The sequence below is a fragment of the Lutjanus erythropterus genome, chromosome 5 (genome assembly GCF_056507025.1).
Source record: "Lutjanus erythropterus isolate fLutEry1 chromosome 5, fLutEry1.hap2, whole genome shotgun sequence".
Classification (NCBI taxonomy): domain Eukaryota; kingdom Metazoa; phylum Chordata; class Actinopteri; order Lutjaniformes; family Lutjanidae; genus Lutjanus; species Lutjanus erythropterus.
Window position 1 is genome coordinate 4,863,219 of NC_139321.1, and position 15,954 is coordinate 4,879,172.

Here is a 15,954-nt window from a genome sequence, read left to right on the forward strand (position 1 = left end):
GCCTCTTCATCGCCGCGTTGAGGGAGCGCAGAACCTAAAAAGTAGGTCACCGTTTCCTCGACGCTCTCCTTCTGCACGTCGCTCCAACTTGAAAAAACATCATCCTCCCACGAAAGCCGCAGCCGTCCCTGTGTACGATCTGACTAAAGCATCTCAGATCAAGTGAAGGATGACAAAAGGCAGGGAGAAAAAAAAAGCAGGATGTTTCACTCCAACATATCAAGGGAGTTGCTTTGTTTACCTGTGTGGGCTTATTAGTCCGCGGTAGGTAAGGCATGGAAACAACACCAGGCCCAATAAAGCACGGTGGAAAAGTTGTGCTTTCTTCACAGCGAGCAGCATCCTCCTCGCTGTCTTTTGAAACGTGTAATTAATGCGTGCAGAGTTTGTTTATACATAGGTTTATTTATCTGTTTTTCTGCCTTGTGTATTAGTTTTTATTCCCCCAGAGTTCTCTGGAGGTTTGAATAATTGAAGTGATTTGTATTCTCTTAAAGGCGGTAAAAGAAGGGCCCGGGGGAATGGCTGAGATTGAAAATACACAGGGCCTAAAGTTTATCTCCATCCGCCTCCTTAAACACCCCTTTTACTGTTTAAATATCTCTTATGAGTTTTTAATATGGAGGGAAACAGAGGGGCGAGAGTAAAGGATTGTAACTGACATGTTTTTCAAGAGCCCGCATGATAAAAAGGAATAATAAACATTTGTTTTAAAAATAAATATACACTTTTTTTTCCTTGAACCCTAAATATAGACTGGGCTTTTTTTGAAGTGGTAAGCTGTATATCATCGGCTGCCTGCGAGCCTCTCCCAGTGCACAAGGTAAGATGTTGGCAGAGACAGTATTATTCAAATGTTGCTCGGAGCCTCTGCAGCGTTTTGAAAGGTTAAACAGCACTTTAAACGTAGGCTGTCCAAATGTTAAAAGCACAGAAATATCGCTCGCTGCTGCGTGCAACATGAAAAGCACAAAAACAGATGAGCGCCCACACAAACAGACTCTCAGGCGAGAGCTGCGAGATGGTCACTGTAATGTGTTACAGCCTCTGACAAAGGTAAGCACATCACACCTCTTTTTAATAATACGCACGGTAGAGACGTCTGGAGGCATGTCTGGAGCAAACAGCGGCTTCTTATATAGGTTTTTCTGGCTGTTGCTGACTTTTCAATGTGTTAACTGTTGGGGGAAAAGAATACAGTTTTCTTTTTTTTAACATTATATCAGAAAAATGACATGTTTAACACCAGAAATGCTAAAATTCCAGAACTACTAGAATGACCTTTGACTTCCAAACTCTATTTTCCCTCATGATAAATACCAGACTAAGAGAAATCGATGCATTTATTCTGTCAGTTTATCTTTGCAAAATTTAAATAATACCAAAATGTAAATTTTGTAAAATGTAATTATATATATTTATCAATATGCAAACCATCAGGTGCGGTAAATTTTAATGATCGCAAATATTCACAGCAGTGTTTTTCTGTATGATAATAACCATCTGTGATCTGATTCAAATTTTAGATTAATCTAGAATTACTCAGAGCGAGAAAAAGTTAAATGTATTTTATATGATTATAGACATTGTATTTTAATATTAATAATAACTAATTTACACCAAGAGCTGTTACAAAAAATAATCATCACCTATGGGAAAAGGCTGGAAATAAGCACAAAAGTGAAACCAAAAAATGAAGGAAACATTGCTATTTGTAACAAGTAAGGCTACTTTGTTTCAACATTTGAGAGCTTCATCTCTCCAAAAACTTGGCAACTCACACTAAAACTACCTGGAGGGCTTAATGTTACGAAAGAGGAATTTTTCATTTCGGGTGAACTGTTCCTTTAAGTATTGGTCCTTCTGTATCCTCTGAAAAACATGCACAGATCTCTGATTCACGAGTTGATCAGTCACATGTCTCCGCAGGTAAAACACAGTCTGTTTCAGTCGCAGCAGATGAACGTGATTAATATAAGCCAGTGACTTACTGCTGTGAACACATCTGGACAGGTGTTTGTCAGTGTGACAGGCTTCACTCTGTAACTGTGGCTTTTACAAATGCTGTACATTTCAGGTTTCTTTACTTATTCCACAAGATGTAATGGCATTTTTTGACCTGTGTATGTGTTACAATATATTTTTTCACACTGATTCTTGTCAATACTGCATGTTGGTAACACTTTATTATTCACAGTGTTGTTGGTACTGGTGGTATTTTGTTCTCTCGCTGCACAAGTCACCGATTCAGGATGCCACAGTATGAACGTCTAAACTTTAAATGGTGTGGAAATCATCAGGTTTGCACTCAATGAGTGGAGCGATGACTCAGCCTTAAATAAAACACTTAAAAAAACACGCTGCACAGATGTGTTCACTTCCTGCAATCTCCACAGAAACCACATCTCCAGGTGACCGCAAACATGAAAAAAATACAAGAACAAAAATGTCTGGTGTAATATAGTTTCTGTATTTGTAGCCTTCAAGAACAAAAATGGCATTGATGTTCTGTTTTATCTTAATCAGCAAACATTTCTGTTTATTATGCACAAATGTTAATAATGTTAACAAATAACATTTTATTCCATTTCACATTCTAAATGATGAATTGCAACTTATTATAAATTTGTATAATCGGAACCAATGTTCACATTTTTGTTAACCTGACACGTCAGATGGCTCCTGAAGGGGTTAGCATAGATACTGTGATAGCATCAGTTATATCAGAAACGATGTTTTCAGTCTCCTCCTGACCAGCTAGAGTTTGATCTGATTGGTTGAAGTTAGCCCATATTAGATGCTACAGACAGATGGGTCATCCAATCACCTGCCAAGTGTTTTTTGAAAGTGCCCACCCTTTTAGATTAAGCATTTGCATCAACAACTGAATTTCGCCAAGAGATATTGCTGTTTTTATTTTTTCGGACCAATAGTATAAACACATCTGACCAATCGTTAATAAAGTCATGTTGAAAACATTCAATGTGGCGCATCGCTTGTTTCACAGAACTCTGTGTTATATGATAAAATGAGCTTCAGTATGATGATGGTGTCTCTTTGTTTTCCTCTTTGTTTAAAAAGATACAAGCAAAACCTCCCCCTTCTCTGGAATAATAGGAATGAACCAAATGTGCACAGCAGGAAGAGTTTACAAATCAGATCATATATTTCTCAGACATACGGCTAGCTGCTGCTCTGGGTCAATCAGCTCTCTGAAATGACTCCTCTGTTTCTTCAAGCTTGGTGCCAGCTGTCGTAGCAGCGCTGGAATCCATCCTAAAACAGCTGTGGTTCAGTTTCAACTCCTGAACCAGGCAGCGAAAATCACCAAGTTCTCCCCTCTGTCTCGAGGTGTGCCAGGTGAGTTGTTATTTTCTTCTTTTTTTTTTTTTCTTCTATTTATTTAAAGTAGCCCCAGGTCATCATCACTGGAGTTGATAACAGCTTTTTTGGCCCCAGGCTAAGAAAGCTTCCACACTGGCACAATCCTGGCACATTCCTGAGCAGGATAACCCATATTCTGGCCTACAGGGTTTACTGGCACAGGGTTAGCCCTGACTTTGCAGGGTTGTCCTTGCAAAATCAACTAAACACAGGGCTACAAGGTTCCAGTGTGAAACTGGATTGTCACATGTCATTGTAAACATAAGTTGCATGTTCTAACAGACATTTAACCAAGGGTTAGTAGTGCAGTGTGAATCACACAGCCCTGTGTTTAAGTTAACCCTGAGTTAACCAGAGCTATGGATAGATCTGGGATGTAATATGTAGTCTGAAAGGTCCTTGAACCAAACCATGGTTCAGTTTGATCCAGACTAAGACCACCTCTTTCAGTCAGACCAATATTTGGCTGTTTGGTCTGGACCGTGGTACATGTGAGGTTTCACACCTTTCATTTTCTGTCAATGAAGCAAACCAAACATTTCAGAAATTACATATATGTCATATCCTCTGAGAAAACAAACCACAAAATGGAATTATAATATTGATATTAAGAAGAGGAGTATAGAAGGAGTATAAGCTTTTGTTCATATTTTACAGCTTCCATGATTTCAGTATGAGTGATAAAATATATAACACACACTGTTATGCACTGTATGTTGAATTCAAAGAGAATGTGAAAACCCGCCCTTGCTGTGAAAACACGACACAAATGCCACATGAATGCAAGGCAAACATAAAGAGGAGGCCAGAGCGTTGTGACAATAAAGCATCTTCCATTGATTTCAAAGGCAACATTCCTTTCATGGCTGGGGAGTGATCGGGGGGCGTACAGCTTGGCTCTGACCCTGCACACCTGGCACACAAACACATCACAGAGATGTGTCGTCCCCCCTGCGAAGCTGAGGTAGCACATTCTGGTCCAAATAAAAACCACAGCTACGGCCACCACCGGGACCGTTGGGGTGAGTTAGGCTGTTCCTTGTGTGCCCCCCATGGATAATCTTACCCACAATTCATAGCCCAGTGGGACACATGAAAATGTTACAGCACCACGATTTTAGCAGTCTCTGGCAGCTGCTGCTTCCCTCGTTTTTAAGATCCTGTACCCGACCATGTCAACTGCCAAGACCTCAATCAGGAACAAAAAAGCAGAAAAGTGTGTGTGTTTGCTTGTTTTACTGCCTTTGTGGGGTCCAGAGACCAGTAGCCCTCTGTACTCATGGGGACCAAAGTACCAAACAAGGCTGTTTGAGGGTTAAAACTGGGTTCTAGGTTTGGGGTCAGTATTAGGTTTAGGTTATGGTTGGGTAAGAAAAGAAATAAAGGGGCTAACTAGAAACTTTTTATAAAGGTTCCACTTGGAACACTTCCACAAATAATGGTTTGCTATTCCAAGGATTTCATCTAGAACCCACCCAGTGGTTCTACCAAGAATGGTTTTATATAATATATCTATAAACCACCCAAGGCCTTCAACTGAGACCCTTTTTATATTCCAAGAGTTTTGTCCAGAACCTACCCATAGGGTTCTACCAGAAGTAGTTTAATATTCCATGGATTTTATCTAGGACCTACCCACAGGGTTCTAATGAGAACCCTTTTATATTCCAAGGATTTCATCTTGAACTGACAAGGGGGATTTTAACAACCCTTAAAGATGTGTTATGTGTGTGTGTGTGTGTGTGTGTGTGTGTGTGTGTGTGTGTGTGTGTGTGTGTATGAAGGGGCTTCAGTGTGGAGTATTTAGTCAGCATGTGGGTGGTAATGTGGTACCAGGGCAGAAACACCATTTACCACAGTGATTTGGATCGGAAACGGCCTCAGTTTAATGTTGGAGGTGATTATGATGCACACACACACACTTTCTCTCACGCACACACACTTACACACACACACACACACACACACACACACACACACACACACACTTGAAGGATAGCTTTACCTGCAGTGCAGCTTTTATTGAGCAACTTGGTTTCAGTCAACCTGATTTCTATTGATGAGCACTCTATCTGAGAGAGGAATAAACAGACACCACAGATGGTGTTGACTAACTCCGCCGCTGCTGATGGTGTGTGTGTGCACACACTCGTGAGCCCTGATCTATAGTGATGCTTTCATCTCAGAGCCATCACAGTAAACAGGACAAATTAGACCTTCACATTTCACAGACTTTCACATTTCAGCTGCTTTTGATTTGCTTCACAGTGTTGGCTTTTCAATGGCAGCGCTGGCGGCAGCAGGGGAGCGACAGGCACCTGGCACCGCTTATGGAATCTCTAAATGTATTTACAGCTGTGTTAAGAACCTGAGCCCCGCCAATCGTTACAGAGAGCTGCCTCTATTGTGTAAGACCCCAGGAGGTTCATCAGCACCTGCAGCTCTTCTGAGGCCTTTAGTCAGAGTGAAATGTGAAGGTGTGGTGATTCATAAAGTTTTATGTTTACTGGAAAAGCACAGATCAGTCTGGATTGGGTGAAGTGATCAAGCAATTAAGGTCATGATACAACACAGGGTAAGGTTTCCACAGCGTTGTGGTTACATTGCAGCTATGTTTTTGCCCGTTCTACATGTTTATGTGCAAGAAATTAATAATTCTGTAGTGCATTTTTGAAATTTGTGTCAGGTTGAATACAGATGAATCTGGCAGCCATCTTGCGGCACTGCCATTGCTACAGTAGCACATCGTATCTGTTGCTCTCGGTGTCTGCGGGTTGTGTCTAGAAGGGAACCCCAAATTTGCAAGACTCTCGCTGGTTCATGGGTTCAATCAAAATGTTCACTCTCGTGAGATCTCGCAGGTGTGGTGTTTCCTTCTCAACGCCATGTTGGCTGTTGCCTGCTGACAGTGACAGCACAGATAATTGGACTAACAACATTAAACAGTGGCTGTCAGTGACTCCTAAAGGTTCCCTTTAGGACAGCGATGTTAACAGTCTTCAAATGTTACACAGTATTTAGACCTTGGTTGTAACAATAACCAGAAATGTTTAGTGGAGAAGAGAACAAACAAACCACCTCTGCCACATTTCAGTGATAAAGTAGTTTTTCATCAAGTCTTTAAGATTTTCAGGAACAAAGTTCTTTTCTGTTAATATTTTTGATCCACTACGCCAATCCACCTGGGTTAGAGTGTCTGTTCTCAGACAGCAGCACTCTTCATGGTTTTTTAGGTTTGTGTATTTCATATTCCATTCTTTTCCAAAGTTGAGATTTGACAATACTGTTGGAGCAGCCGAACTGCTCAGGTTCTTCCCGACTTCCTAGACATTGCTGTCAAAAGTAACATTGCACTAAAAGTAAAGGAAGCAGAGAAATGTAAACTAATGACAGTTCCCATTCATTCGCACTCATACTGTAGGGAGACGGCACCGCAGCAATGGCGGCTTGTTAACCTCTGGTACTTTGCCGGATTCGTCTATGAACAGTAGCAACATCTTGAGACAATTTCACATTACAAACCGTGTTTACATGGGTGATGCTTCATGCACCAACACAGTCAAATTGATGGACAATGTTGCCTCCTCCCCTCGTTATGTCAGAGTCTTGTGTGCTGCATCCTGTCAGCGAAGAACTGGTTCATCTCTCAAGGGCAACACCTTGATCCAGGGGTCTCTATAAAATGTTGGCACAACAGTGTGTGGACATATGACACACGTAATCTTGAGTTTCTTAGGTTAGGTGTATTTACAGACACATAAGGAATTGTTAATATGTCATATTTCTTAAAATACATTCGGTATAAAATTTTCCCTGCAAGGCGCAGGAAGCTTTAGTTGAATTCAAACTGCTGATATGTACATTTTTTAACATTTTGTCACCATTACAGAAACAGCAGTTAACTGTACTCAGTTGCTAACAGCGGTAGGCAACAAATGGTTGCCCTTTATGACAATAAACATCATTCTGATTTCTGATTTATGCGTGTTTATCTTTCTCTCACTGCTGAGTAATATTTTCCATATAAAACTGTCAAAGAGCAAAATCAAGGAGCAGCTTTGTAATGATTCAAGGTTCTATCAAAAAATGGCACTTTCAAATATTAATCAAATGAAAGTGCTAATCTTGCACTACCACTTTTAAACAACTAGGCGGCCATGCCCATGTCAATAATGTAATAACTTCCATTTTGCCAAAAAATATACTTAATAACTTTTATTTAATTCCTTTGTACTCTTCACTGTATCACATGAGTCTGCACAGATATGGATATAAACTGCAACTTGACTGGTTGGCAGAGGCAAACAACTGCGAGGTGTTAAATCTAGTTCTGATTTGTATCAATGACTTTTTGTACCCCTTGTCACTACTGATCGGTCACCCAATCACCCGCCTTCAAAACAATATGAATCATGCAAAGGAAACAAAATGCTTTTCCTGATTGTCAGGCTAGTGCGGATACTCACTCACCCATGCAAAGAAAGTGGACATCCAGGTGCAAGTGCAAATGCAGTAGAATAAAGGAAGGAAGTCTAATGATGGAAATGTTCAGGTCAAATTTCCACTGATACACGACAAACACTCATCTCTAACAAGCATGCCGTGAAATTTGCCGAGCACATTTTCTGAGCAATTTAGCTGCAGAGAACAAAACAGCCTTACAGTATCTGCTGGAAAGAAATGAGGAAGAAAAAAAGATGAAACATGAAACATTCATTTCCTGTCAAGTGCTCGACGATCGGCAGATATTTGATCTGATGTGCTCTGTACATGTAGTACATGAAAGAGAGGCTCTGTCAGAGGCCAGGAGAGAGACGCAGTGAGAAATGAGGAATTAATTTCCAAGGCACCAAATCATTAGCAGCAGGCTGTTCTTCATGAATTAATAAACACAACAACGTGTTGCTTTTTGAATTCAATTACAAACTAGGTCAATAGCGCATCCCAAATAATTAGACCTGAGCATTAATAGATTATTTAATATTTGAGAGTAATTTAATCAACAGCACTTTGGCATGTCAGACAGAGGTTGATAGATCTGAAGAGTCTGAACCTTTATTTACTCTGGTGTAATGATGGAAACTGTGTAGAGGGCTGAAATAAATTGTTCATTGCCAATCTGATTAACCACAGACACAGACAGGTGTCAGAATAAACAGGACAAAAGGCCAATGGCTCAAAAGACAATTTATTCACAACTAAAAAATTCAAGAGAAGAGAGCGAGCCAAAAGCATGAAACAGGATTGTAAAATTAGGATACAAAAAAGGAAACTGTATTTCATTACACTTACAGGAAAAAAGTAATCAGGACTATTAGCACAATTACAATCTTAAAAAAACAAATGAGGCTCACAACACTGCTCAGTGAAAATATTTGATGTTCCAGGCAATTCATTATCATGATCTCTCGTAAAATGATTCACTGGGTTGAAATTTTAATATTATAACTGCTAAGGTTAGCTACACAGACCAACTGCTAATGTTAGCTATACAAACCAACCAATATCATTAGCTACACTGACCAATCACTACTGTAAGATGAGATTTATTTTGAGGATATATTCAGTAGATTCTCTTATTTTTCACTGTTCATTATTTTGTGTCCATATAATTTGCTTAATTGTAATTACAGTTGTATTCTGCTGTTAAAGTTAATCTGGACCTATATAATGTGGCGCACTTATGTGCAGGTAATATGAGTTGTGATCGAGATTGGCAGAGTGATATATTAGATGTGAAATGTCACTTTTGTGGTTGGTAATGAGTTGTCCTACGTTCCTCCGGACATTAAAGTGGATCAAGTAAAAACAGTCGAAGCTCTCCTCGTGCTCTTCTTCACCCACAGCCCTTCTAAAGTTTAATTAAGTAATACACAAAGTACCGTGTATTACACTACCATTAGCTTCTAATGTTAGCAACACTGGCCAGCCACTAATGTTAGCTACGGTGACCAGCAGCTAACATTATCAACACAGGCCAACTGCTAACGTTAGCTACACATATCAGTTGCTAATGTTAGTGACACAGAAATCCAGTTAGCTAGCTAACCTGTCTATAACACCCATAGTGTTGCCCTACAGGATGAATTTTGACTGCTCCGTGCTGACGAGTAATGCCCTCATTTTCCCTGACCAAAACAAAATAAATTTGCGCCAAAATGCTAAAAGAACCAATGAAAGAACCAATACCATCAAAGCGCTACCAAATTTTGCGATACGTAGCAAACTAAGCTAAACCGTTAGACTACAACAGACGGCTTTCCATTTAGCTTTAGTATCCATCGTTGGGAATACACAAGTTGTTGATGCCCTCTGGTGGTCAGGAGTATTAATAACTCCTATTAATGGGTTATAAATGGATAATAGGTAAAATGATGAATGAAAGTTTGACACTTGTCACTACATTTACATAACTACATTAAAACAATGTAACTATACTAAAATAATGTGTGTGTTAATGAGACAATTAAAGCAGATATTTAATGGAAATGCAAAACTTACTGTCCAAAGTAACTACTTATTTAAAACAACAATTTGCATATTATGTCAGATGAGTGTGGGGATGGTAATACTGAAATATTCTTAAAATCCTTCTGTGCTATTTAAAATATGTACTAGTGATACAGTTAAGAGCAGAATCAGTGCTTTCCCTCTTTAGACGCATTTACATGACAATTTTACACAAATATACCACGATTAATACTGTTACAGTCCATGCTTCAAATTGTACTGTGATATAAATTCTAGGCCATACCACCCTAGTCATTAGTATTTATTTATTTTCAGTTTTTGTCTCATGGAATTAGTTGACAATAAGAAAATCATATATATCAGTGCTGCCTGAAAGGCTGCACTCAGGGAAAAATACTCCATATCTTTCTGGCTCCTTCAAATATGAGTCACCCGTTCAAGGTGGATGAACTTGATGACATTTTCTGGATTTTTTTTTTTTTTTTTTTTTTTTTTTATGTTTTCAGGACTGTGACAGCAGCAGCAGGACACTATGTAAGACCAGACTGACTTGTCCCTCCCGTCCTTAGCAGAAATGAGACCCTGGGTCCAGCTCAACAGTCTAATAAAAGAGAATTAGAGACAGATTGAGAGAAAACAGTGAGTGACATTGAAAGTGAGACAAAGGAAACACAAGCGTCTGTCTTTGAAACACAAGGAGGTAATAATGTAATCAAGGCTGGTTATTATGACTAGCTGTGACCTCTGAACGCCCTCAGGTTGTGTACCAGTGTGTGTTTGCATGTGTGTGTGCACATTCCAGCGTGTGTTTACGGGGTTTAAGTTAGCTCAGTAAAAACCCCAGCTAAATAAGGCCCAATAAAAATGCTTGGCGAGTGCACATTTACCTGCTCGGCTTTGATAAATGCCACAGCTAGCTGCGGAAAATTGGCTGCAAAGGACAGGGTGACTAATTCCCTCGCAAACTGTTGTAAGGGCTTCTGGTACGTCCCTGCATGTGTGTTTATGTTTGTGTATGTGAGTGTGTGAAGGACTTACAGGTTCTTTGAATGAAAATGAGAACTGTTCAATAATACATAAGGCTGTCTGCAGAACACTATTACCAACGAATATGTTTTATGAAAGCCCCCGTAAATGGTGGCGCTGGATATTTCCACGCTGCCATATATTTTACAGATTTGACAAATTGCGGACAGGAGTCGATATTGCATTTGGGTTTCACGCTTGGCTGCCTAATGTATTCCCTCAATTCTGAAAACATTGAAAAGGGGCTAAGAGAAAATATTAAGCACATTTTTTTCATTATATTACATTATTCTGCTGATGCGTAATGTATGACATCACTTCACATTATGGGTTAACTTACATCAGGATATGAATGTGAAACTGCTAGTTAGCCTTTTTCATAGCTGATACATTCCTGCCCTCTTAACCTCCCCCTTGCTACCATTCACCCATTTTTTTTGTCATTTTAAGAGGGAACAGGTGATGTTTATGGGGAGATAGCAGGTCAGCAGTATACGCCACATAGAAGTGGTATACATCATCTGAAAGCTGGGAACCTGAAGATGCAGCTCAGCACCAATTTGTCAGTTTTTTTTCTTGTCATAAATCTGTAATAAACATTGTGTTTTCTTTAAGAGCCTGTTCACGTTTTGAAAGTTTAAAGCGTATAAGAGCTTAGAACCTGGGAGTCATAGCCCTTAAAGGTTGTGTAAAGCGATAATAAATGTGTGTTCTGAATCCGTCACACCATAGAAATCAATTACATCAAAATCAATTCATTAATCAATTAGTTGTTTTGCTCATAAAATGGCAGAAAAATGTTTCCCAAAGCCCACGATGACGTCCTCAAATGTCTTGATTTTGTCCACATATCAAAAATATTATGTTTACTGTCAGAGAGGAATAAAGAAACCAGAAAATGTTCACATTTGACAAGCTAAAATCAGAGAATAATAATAATAATCAGTTAATAACTGATTAATCATTGCAGCTCTATTTGAATGATTAATATGAATTCAAAAGTACATGAAATTATGTTTCAAAGTCATGAAAAAATTAGCAGTTTTCTCTGTTCTGAAATGCTGTGTGTATATATGGCATCACTGAGCCATGTTTCAGGTCCACTAAAAAAATCCTGAACACAGAAGTCACGCAGCGTTTTCCCTTCTGATTGGCCGTCTGATGGCAAAGTAAAGCTGTGAAAATCTTCTAAATATAGTATACACTTAAACTGCTACTGATTTTGCTGACGCTGGTACTTCTCTCCGTTTCTCTACTGCAGGTAATACACTGACTCTGGATAAGCACCTTATACAACCCCACTTCAAAAAAAAAAATCCAAACTATCCCTTTAATCAGCCCCCTCCCAGACAAGCTGACATGAGACAGTTGGTATCATTGGATTTGTTAGATCTGCTAGTTTAATATGATGACCAGCATCGGTATTCAGTCCAGCTTTAAACCTGAGCCCTGCTACAGCCTCCTGGCACGGACGTCCCCGCGGAGGAGCGAGGTTAATCCACATAACACCTTTATCTGCTCAATTAAAATACCTTGTTTGTCTCTTTGTCTTTGAACACCCTCTACATTAGCATTGCCACTACGAGTTCTGTTCAGCATGTTCATAATAATCACATCCAGTCACACCACATTATATTTTATGTAAAGAGCAGTGCTGTATGCTGTACAGTATGTGACGGTGCTGGTTAATTTCAGCATCACTCCAAGGCTGAATAAACTTTTTTTGGGGGGAGAATTTAGTTTTCCATTACTTATTTTCAGGCATTGCATTGATATAACCTACTTCTTCAAAGGAAATACAGTTCTGCCTTATCCCTAGATTATATTCAAGAGTGAATGTAACAGTTTCTGTTTTTGATATCTATTCTTCTTAGAGCTCAATTAAAAATTCCAGCTAACGTCTTGCCCTCGTTTATAAGGTTACTGGACAGCTACTTCCAAACACCTTGCTGAGGCCTTAAACATCAGTTTGACATTGCGTGCAGAAATTTTGGGAATTTTACCACATCTTCAAATATTTAGAAGGAAAACAAAGGACTCTGTTGTTTTTGTGTCCCTGTTTGAACACAGAAGAATACTGACAGAGTGCAAGTGGCATTTGCACCCAAAGCTTACCTTGCGAGGCGGCTGGATTCACGGGATTATGCTGGAATCCACATTGCTAGGCTTCAAGTTATTCATTTGTGTCCAGTCAGCATCCTAGGAGGGCCTACTGGCAGCTATGGGCGTGGCTTTAAGTGTGATGACCGTGATAAACTGTGATAGAATCGGTTATATCAGAACTGGAGAGAATTTCTTCATTGAGAGAAGAGTAAAGAAACCGGCTTCAGCAAAGGTTTGAATGGATTGGTTGAAGTTAGCCCGTGTTAAACAGTCAATCATCCAGTCACCTGCAAAGTGTTTTTTTTTGTGCCTGCCCTTTTCCAAACAGCGTCTTATTGACGACTGCCCAGATGGTTCTGTGTAACAAACCCCAAAGCAACTCTATGGCTTAAAGACTCATGATCCTCTGTAACACGGAGAAAATAAAGTACAACTAAAGGGGGTCACCTGGAAAGTTTGATTCTGTGTGGAGCCTCATGATTAATCAGCAAGTTAAATTAAGGACACTACAGGACAAATGAAACACTTTGCAGCATAATTATTTTATATACTCTTTTATCACTGACCAAACCACAGTGTTAAAAAGAAAAGCTGGCTATTTATTATTGTCTTTTTTACTTATTTTTCTATATGTATGTTGATTTTTTGTTGTTGTTTTAATTATTGTTATTTTCCCTTATATTCATTTAATTTTATTTGTATGTTATGTAGGGTTTGGTATCGGTACACAAAACCTTTAAGGTATAAGTTGAAATAATCCACTACTAGTATCAAAACTTCAGTCGATCATCACAAGTGTTCTTCTTAAAGAACCTTCCAGCCATGCTTTTGAAGGAGGTACTCCCTTGTTATCGGTATCACTTTCAGGATACTGGTGTTGGTACTTGTGTTGTAATTCTTTAACCGACACCCAGCCCTAATGCTATGTGTGGACAAAAAGTAAAAAATGGTGTACCTAATGTCTATTATATTTCATTGTACCTGTTTAATGAATAAATATGTTTAACAAAAAAAAAGTCCAGCTAACAGTGACTGTTCAATACTTTCAGAAACCTGGTACAGAGTGGCTGACTACAAACTGCTTCAAGGAATGTAATGAAATTTCAGATGTGTTTCTGCTTGTAGAGAATTAGCCTTGAGCAGTAAATAGCTTCAGCTGAAGGAAGTTGCAGGGCCTCAAGGCTGCAGGTACCTGTGAGTTTATCCTTGAACAATAGTCTGGTCTGAGACAACATTTATCAATGTCGACTGCTTCTCCCTTTTGCACTTCTTTGGGCTTAAGGGATGTAAGCACTGCTGTCTGCAGTTTGGTCTTTGAGCATTTGTTTATTGCTTTGTATGTTCATCCATCATGTGTAAATTTTGTGTAAATGATTTGGGCTCTTTTTTTGTTGTTGTTGTTTAGATTTCAAAGGGTCGATTCAAAAGGTAAAATAAAAATGTCCCCTGCCTTTAGTGGTGTCGATTCATGCTGATACATTTTAATGCATTTGCTTTGAGATTCCTGTGTCATTAAAATTCTCCCTCCACCCAAACACAAGAGAGGTGAATGGACACTTTATGTTTAAAAATTTAAAACATCATTTTCCAGAAACATTGTCCTTATTGTGTTGGATAAACAACAGAGTGGACACATTTGTCTGGAACTACTAATATTCCCCATGAAATCTTTTAACAATGTTACTTTTTTCATTTTGGTGAAGCGACCTTTTAAGCTTCACATCAGTAAATCACAGCAGAGAATAATATGAGGACTGAATGATGAAAACAAAACTGGTGAAAGCAGAATTGAACGGGTACATTTACTCTTAAATTGTAACTTGAATTAATACAGATGTGACTGAACTGATTAAAACAGATTCATTTGGATGCAGGTAGAAGCACTTTATAATTAAAAAGAGCCTTGAATTAATAAACCTTTGTGTCATTTATAAGCACTCTCTTCAAACTATGAAGCTGTGGGTTTTCCCCCTTCTGGTGTTGTATTTTGATGTGCTGTTCAAGTCAAGTGACGTAGCATAAAGAGCGAGGGGACTCCGTAAAAACTCGGTGGTGCCATACGTCTTGCGTCCCAACTGTTATGTGCCTGATGTGTGTTTCGGCAGCTCTTATTGGGTCGTCTTGTCACTTTTGAGCCCCTACCCTTCCCTTATAGTCAGCTACAACCGCACTGTCAGCGACTCCCTCAGTCCAAATCAGTCCAGCAGTTCACTTCAGCTCACTTCAGTTCCAACAACCTGACACAGAAGAAAAAAAAATACCATCCTGTCACTGTCCTCTGGCACTGGTGGCTCAAACATGGTTAAAAACGTGCTTCTGTGGTGTGACAAACTCAGCACACACATTTATTGTTGCTTTACACAAAGTTTAACAATCACAGCTACAAATAATGTTATGGCCATGGCCCTTCCAGTGTCCCCCATGTGACATAAATTCAGAAAAAAATATTAACGGCAGTCTATGGTGAGAGAACATTGATTTTATATTATTTTTTATTTCTGTTTGAACTGAGCCACAGATTTCACATGTAGTTTTTCAATTTAAAACACAATTTTACATATCAATAAAGTCTGTGGTAGGTTTGTTGTAGTTTATTTTACTGAACTACATCTCTCGTCTCGCACAGTATACATCACCAACACCAGTCTCGCTGGCCCTTACCTTAGGTTACCTTACCCGAAGGGTTTTAACAGCGACTCCTCCTTTTATCAACCATGAAGAGAAAGAATGAGTAAGACCTGTTTCAGCAGCTAATGTTAGCTTTTGAAGGGAGAAAGTCATGACGACAAACTGTGACTGTCTCAACTTATAAAATTATCTTTTAAATTGACAAATATCTGGGCACCACTATTGCACAGTTGGTCAAACATGCGCCCCACCCCCTGAGGCTATTAGTCATCTGCAGCGGCCGCTGGTTCGACTCCCACCTGCGGCCCATTCACTGCGTGTCATCCCTCTTTCCTATCATCT